Genomic DNA, 7,219 nt, shown 5'->3' with positions numbered 1-7,219 from the left:
AGCATTTTCTTTTTCATGTGCACTGGAATATGACTACACTTTTGATCTGTTCCAAAACAGAAAACAAGGCAAGAATACAACAAGAAGCAGACGAGGCAGAGCTGCTCTGTTGAGAGCTAATAATCGTTTTAATTGAGTGCAACCTAAATAGAATGAGAACAAAGAGCTACTGATTTTTGTTATGCTGAAAAATTCATGAGCATCACAATCTTCTCCGACCTGGAGTCATCTCTTGGAGAAAATTCCAGATTTGTACTTATTATATATTTTTTGTCTCCCTCATCTTTCCAAGGCTAACATAAAAATCATACTATTTACACTTTCTGCCCAAATTGCTACACAGGTAAACTCCCCCCTTCAAATCAAATAAACAATACATATACAGTGTATATATATATATATATATATATATATATATATATATATATATATTTACACTTGTGGGGATTCAAGATTAAATTTGAGCGCTGTATATTACAAAAGATCAATAAAATGTTGAATAGCATCACAGAAGAACTGAAACAGATTTGAAAATAAACGTGCCATATTTTTTCAATTGGACTTCTTCATGGTCCTTCCTTTGGTTTTGAAAGTCTGGATTTGAGTCCAACTTCCAAAGCGTGGACATGGTTGCACTGGTTATTAACATTTTAATCAAATGCAATTTACACTACTTTTATATACGTAAAAAAAATGTATATGTATTTCTTTTAGAAATCAAAAACAGGACTCCTGTTTTCGGAGTACTGCTCGTAAACAGAAAAAAAGTGTACCAGAAACACTACAGTATAGAAGCTGAGTGTAGTGCATATATACAGACATCCGTATATCCAGTATATTTCCAGTATCTTTCATCCAGATTTACAGCGTAATATGAAGCTTCCCTGAAATGTTTCTACTCCGTTGTTATAGAAGAAATACAAATTTAGTGTTTTCATGGTTTGATTTTCTGATGCTTTCACCCAACCATACTTAAAGCATAGTTGTCACTCCTGAACACCAGCTGTGAAATGTTGATGTTATTTATGTAGCACAGATGGCAAGCAATAGAACGCTACCGGTCTTATTTAATAAAATGTTGGCAGAAATAAGTCAGCTCTTCATATTTTCAGCCAAGTGGAAGTGTGTCAATATTCCAAAGAAACTCAATACTGTGATTAGTCAAGTAATGGTAAAATCATCATATAGTAAACAACCACTAGTATGGATTCAGCTGTCTGTGAGCAGACCAGAGCTCAGTGTTTAGTTTTGTCAGGCACATGATGGGGGTGTTTTATTTGCTGCAACAGGCTGTAATAGATTTTAAAGCTTTTTTTTAACAGGTGTTAAAACTATTTTAATGCATTTTAGAGCGGTTTAAACATATTTCAGAAAGGTGGACAGCTTGTTCAAAACTATTCTGTTGCCATGACAGCGTCCATTTTTCTAGGCCTGGTGAGGTCAGACCCTGAGTGTAGGTTTAAAGGTTGTTTCGGTTGGGCACAAAACTCAGATTGGACAGATAGTCTAGCTGGCTGTCTCGTTCACCCTGCAGCGATCTGAAGAGCCGGTAACCAAGGTCCTCATAAATCCACCACAGTTTGAAACTGTAACGCAAAAGAAGCAGAAGGTAACGGACATCCGGGAGAAGTGAAATACATTTAATTCCGGTGGCATGAGAGAAATCCCAAAAGTGGAATGTTGTGGACATAGTCTACCCCGAACCAAATGTACAAAAGAGTATGTAGACAGTGGAGTCCACATACCTTTGGCAATGTAGTGTGAAGTGTGTGAAGTCAGAAGTTAATGTTGACTCATTTTAACTTAAGTACCCAAGTTAACTTGTAAGTTGTGTTAAATTTGTTTTGTCATGTTAAACCTTGTGTCACGTACATAATCATCATGCCACCTTATGTACGTAACTATGTCAAGTACTTATTCGCTTAGAAACATAGCTAAAGTTATGTGGCACACATAATTATTTTAACCTAAACCATGATCTTTTACTAAACCTTACCAACCACACATTTAAAAACTATGAACTGAAACTGTTACGTTTAGGAATGAGGACGTTAACTTTAGAAACTAAATAGAATCAGAGGGTAGGAGACACCAACTTATATGGTCAAATGGGTGTGAGGAGCCTCATATTTTCTACGATATTTTATATCATGGTTCTTTGCATGATGGTATCTCATTAAAGCGGTCTTGAATGTTTCTTGATTAATGTCAATATATGGAAAAAAGTAATCACAGATATTTTTGTTCACATGCTTTTCCCACAAATATAACAAGGCTTTTTATCTTCATGTGGCTCTCATCAGCTTGATTCGGCTCTCTGTGATGAATGCAACAGATTATCTGTTACACAGACATATTTAAGCTGCAAAAGCTGGTTAAACTCCTCTTCAAACCAGATGTAGGTGGATTTATGAGCCACAATTTCTCTGGTGGTGATATTGCATATATTTTTCTCCACTGAATGATACTGATGAAGGCTACACAGCAAAAAGAGGTGCTACACAGACGTAGCCCAATCATATTTTCAGACTTTGAGCTGGTATTTCAGTTTATGCATATATTCAAACTCATTCCGCCTCAATTTGGTCTTCTTTTGCTCTGTGAATAGAGCTTAATGCACTGCCTTGTTGCAAAAACAGCACTATATTTGATGGAGCCGGATGAGAGATTAGTTTCTTAGACACCGTCGGGAGTTGGTAAGGGTACAGAATCAATTATTGGCAAATTACCAAAGACGTTTTATCAATATTAATAAAGTCATGAACATTTGAATTAATAACATTACCAAATTGACAAACAATCAAAATAGGAATCAGGGACCAACAATTGAGCTGTAAAACAGTCTCGTAGGCTGTGTCCCCATTAAAATACAGATCTTAACTAAATTTGATTACTGTATCTTTTAAAGTTATGACAACTTATACACAAATAATCACAAAATAATGCTATTTAAAGTATTATAGAATTTATTTAAAGGTCCAGTGTGTAAAGTTGTTCACTATCAAAATTGGTGTTGCCTTTTTGTGTGGCGTTTGCATGTTCTCATGTTTGCTCCGGTTTTCTCCAGGTGCTCCCGTTTCTTCCCACCATAAAGACATGCTACAGGGACATGCAACTAGGACTACAGTTGAAAATTAGTTGACTGGCTAAAAACTGGTCTATTTACAGAAATGTTGATTAATGTGCATTGTCCTAATAAAATAAATACATCTATCTATTTTAGACATCTGGCCCTTGTGAAGCCTCTCCACGTGGAGGTAACGTCTAGTTGTGAACCATAGGCTGCAGAATTGACTTGGAGGCCCAATCTCTTTGTTCAGGAAGGGCATCCGCGCGTGGCCTCCTCTCTTTGTCTGAGAAGGGAGCATGTGTGTCTCCAAGGTCTTTATTTAAAAGATCATTTGAATGCCCCTTTTCTCAGTGGTCCCAAAAACACGTAGAGTTGGAAAGAATTTAAGTGGAAGGCCTCCATGCGGAACTAGAGGTATCATGCAGTGGAGGAGATGACTTAGTTTCCTAATAAAGTAATCAGACCAGCAATGATGTTTTTTTTTACTGATGTTGCAATGTAGGCCTTACATTGCAACATCAGTAAAAAAAAGTATACACCCCCTACGCAGATGGAATGTCTCTTTCAAAGAAAAAAACTAAAAATAGAGTAAGTAATAATGTACAACTGAAATTACATGTTCAATCCACACAGAGATCATATTGGGATTTTGATTAGTTAAAATTTCTTTTTTTTTGGGGGGGGGGGGCATAGCCCCTGTCTCTGTTCAAAGATGGTCTGTTGGCATTAGGTGTCAATGGCCTCCTTGACCTTTCTCCGCTGTCCATTGACTACCAGTCGTGGACTTTGATGCCTCTCCAGTTGATGCTGTGACCAGTTGTAGTTTAGAGTTCCCAGACAGCGGATGTTGTCTCTTCCGGTTTTCATTAAATCCCTTGTCCAGGGTCCTTTTTGTTTCACCAATGCTTGGTTTCCCCACAGCTGTAACATGTGATTTCATACATCACTCAGGGTTCTTGTCTTTCAGGGTGAATTGAAGACTCTATCTGGAGACATTCCGACAGCCCGGCCACATTGGGGAGTCCCACTGGGCTTTTCCTGGAGGTCCTCATTGAGTCACCAGTGTCAGCCCCGGCCTCCTGAGGGCACCGTTCCCCCCTTAGTATGCTGCACTGTCCTTTCTCTATCCTCCACCTCACTGGCAGGATATTCTGCGCTGTGTTCTCAGGATCCTCACCACTCCCTGATATTAAGATGTGAGTTGATGTTAAAACAAATTTTCTTTTTGGAGTGTTCCCTGTACAGTGTGGTTTAAACAATCTCATGAACGCAGGTCAAGGAACGGAAGCTCGATAACGTTGAGAAGGCTGTCAAATTTGGAGCAGTTCTGTTGGGTGAACGTGTCGTCCACGCATTTGTACAAGATTTTACGTAGGGTACAACCAAATAGAGAGGGCAACTGCTCAGAGGCCCCGGACCCTCTGGGGTCCCAAAGAACCTGTGTTGTGTCACATACTTCATGGTGACTTAATTAATCACAATTATTTTGTTAATACCTAATGCAACACTGAAATACATTGACATGATAGGGGCCTTAAAGTGAAACCTGCATTATTAGCTCACCTTGATGCCATATTAGGTCAAAAAAAAAAAAAAAAAAAAAACTTAAGCAATGACATTAGCACAATGTACTTTATAACTAGTGAATTCACAATGCACGGAAAGAAAAAGGATGCGGTGTATGGGAGGTCAACTTGACCTGAGACCACATCTAGCACTGTTTGCAGTTGAAAGCATAGAGATAGAATTGTTGAGAGCTTGGAGCATAGATTAGTTTTTCTTTAGTCCCCAAAAGTAGTAAAGCACTAAACTTTAACTTATATTATCATTTCCTGCAAACTATGCTGTGTGTAATGAAAGTGAAGTCAATCCTCCAAACTGTCCACAGTCCTATTAAAGCAGTTTTACTCTGTGAAATGCTTTTTTGGAGATAGTATCAAAAACAATATGGAGACTCCGGCTGCTCTCATCTTCAATTGGCTACTTGCTTCTTTTGCACCCTTTTTTTGTTATTCTTGTTTTGGTTGTTGTCAACATAAGGGAATACAATTCAGCTGGAATGATAACAAAGTGTTGTAAAGCAGGGTTTAATTTATTTGTTATTTTTCCTTCCCAAGCATCATATCAAACTTCCCTTGGAGATTTGACTTCGTCAGCTGGGACACAAATGCGCTCCAAGGCAGCCGCCCTGCAGACTCCACATATTAGCTTTTAAGTAACTGGGACTAGGTTCAACACTGCCGTATGATTTTCATATGTAATCCACACATGTAGGTTGCAAACATTTCTCCAGAGCCTTGGAATTGGAGCGTGAAGAAGCCATTATGTTCCCCACACAACACACATGATAATGAAAATGATCTTGACCTGTTCTCCACAGGGAAATCCCCTGACCACTAAAAATGATTTGTCCTTTTTAATTTTCTTTCTCGCATTGCAAGTTTTTGCAAAATATTCTAAGAAATGAACACTTGGAAGTTGACGTGCGAGCATTGTTTTTGTGATGTTCCCATAACAGATGCCTCAAGCAAAAGAAGACGAGCCTAGTGAAAAGAATCCTCAAATCAGTTGCTAACAATTTCTCAAAGCTCAACAACAATCACCCTCCCATTTCTATTCATTTGATGTTTTTTTCTTAATCTCTGTGCATGTTTTGCAATTCATCTTGTGAGGTTTGTGCTCATTTTGGAGGCAGTAAGAGGGTATTTAGCTCACAGGGCGTGCATGTGCTGTTGGATGGCAACACGTGAACACCACAGGAAATACAGCAGCGTAAAAAGCACATCCCTTGAGGGCTTTTTTTATCTACAGATCAATAATAATACAGGATAATCACGAGACCCCCACATGATTATACATAATCATGAGATTGCAAACAGCGATGAACATGGAACCTGTGCACTACCTATGGCGTGTTGTTGCTTCTCCCAGCAGGTTTTCTGTCCCTGCTACACTTTTCAACTCTGCAAATAACATCCCAGACAAATATTGCTCAGGGGGATGCATTACCCACAGGAATTCTTCCATGCTAATTTTCTCTCAAATGCTGCTATGGATGTTGTCCTTTAATTAATGCTGTATTCTTGGCCAACCAGTGTTGTTGCATGGAGGTTACCTAAATCAGTAATTAAAATATGCCTGCTGTGCCTCAATCCCATACTTCTATACCAACACATACTCACTCCCAACTTTCCAAATACATAGGAAGCATTGGCGTAATCTTTCAATATGCAGGGTAAAACCACTTAGTAAGGGTTAGGAAGAGACCGGGGGTGGGGTTAAAACATGAAACATGAACCCTGACTGCCTGGGTGAAAGACCGGCGCTGTTAGACCCACCCACCACCCTAACATATGTCCTTATGCAGAGATGCGATCTCAGTGAAGAGTTTCTGTCCACCCCATGAGGAATTCTATTAGAATTTTCTTACAAAGCTTTCCACCCGTAACGTACATAGCTAGAGGGGAAATATTTGTGTTTCTTAATGTACCCATTGAATCGGTCACCTTAATCATCAGAAATATTTCCCTCCCTGAGATTTTTTTTTTTTAAAACAACACTGTCATTGCATCCACATGACACAATCCTTCCGTAATCGGGCACCACCCCCACCCCTCCTCCACACAGTTACTTGTAACCAAGGAGGGCACGGAGGAATAAAATAAAAAGAACAAGATGGACTCTTAAGAAGAGGAAATTATCATCACTCAATCTCCTGAACATAGTTATACTGAGATATACACAGAGTTTTGAATCTTTATTAGCTTTGCAGCAACTCCTTTGGCAATGCCTTGAATGTAACAGATGATCATTAATATAAAAAAATTACGCACTAAAGCTTTAACCCTTGTATGGTATTCGGGTCATATTGACCCATTTCAAATTTTAACAAGAAGAAAAATTATACAAGCACATTTTTTTCTACATGAAAATAAACAGCCTTACCTTATTTCCTGTGATAAACATGTATTCCTGATTCAATTCAGAAAATTATAGAGACTGATTGCATTCCCTAAACATATATGTTATCTCAATTGTTTGAAATTGAGATAAAGACAATATTTGTTAATAGATAATGAAGTCAAATTTTATTTCAGAATTGTTTTTAAAAAACCCAATTAAGTCACGGGTCAATTTGACCCGAGGGAT

Source organism: Etheostoma spectabile, chromosome 22, assembly GCF_008692095.1.
Source record: "Etheostoma spectabile isolate EspeVRDwgs_2016 chromosome 22, UIUC_Espe_1.0, whole genome shotgun sequence".
NCBI classification, from domain to species: domain Eukaryota; kingdom Metazoa; phylum Chordata; class Actinopteri; order Perciformes; family Percidae; genus Etheostoma; species Etheostoma spectabile.
This window is presented reverse-complemented; position numbering follows the sequence as displayed.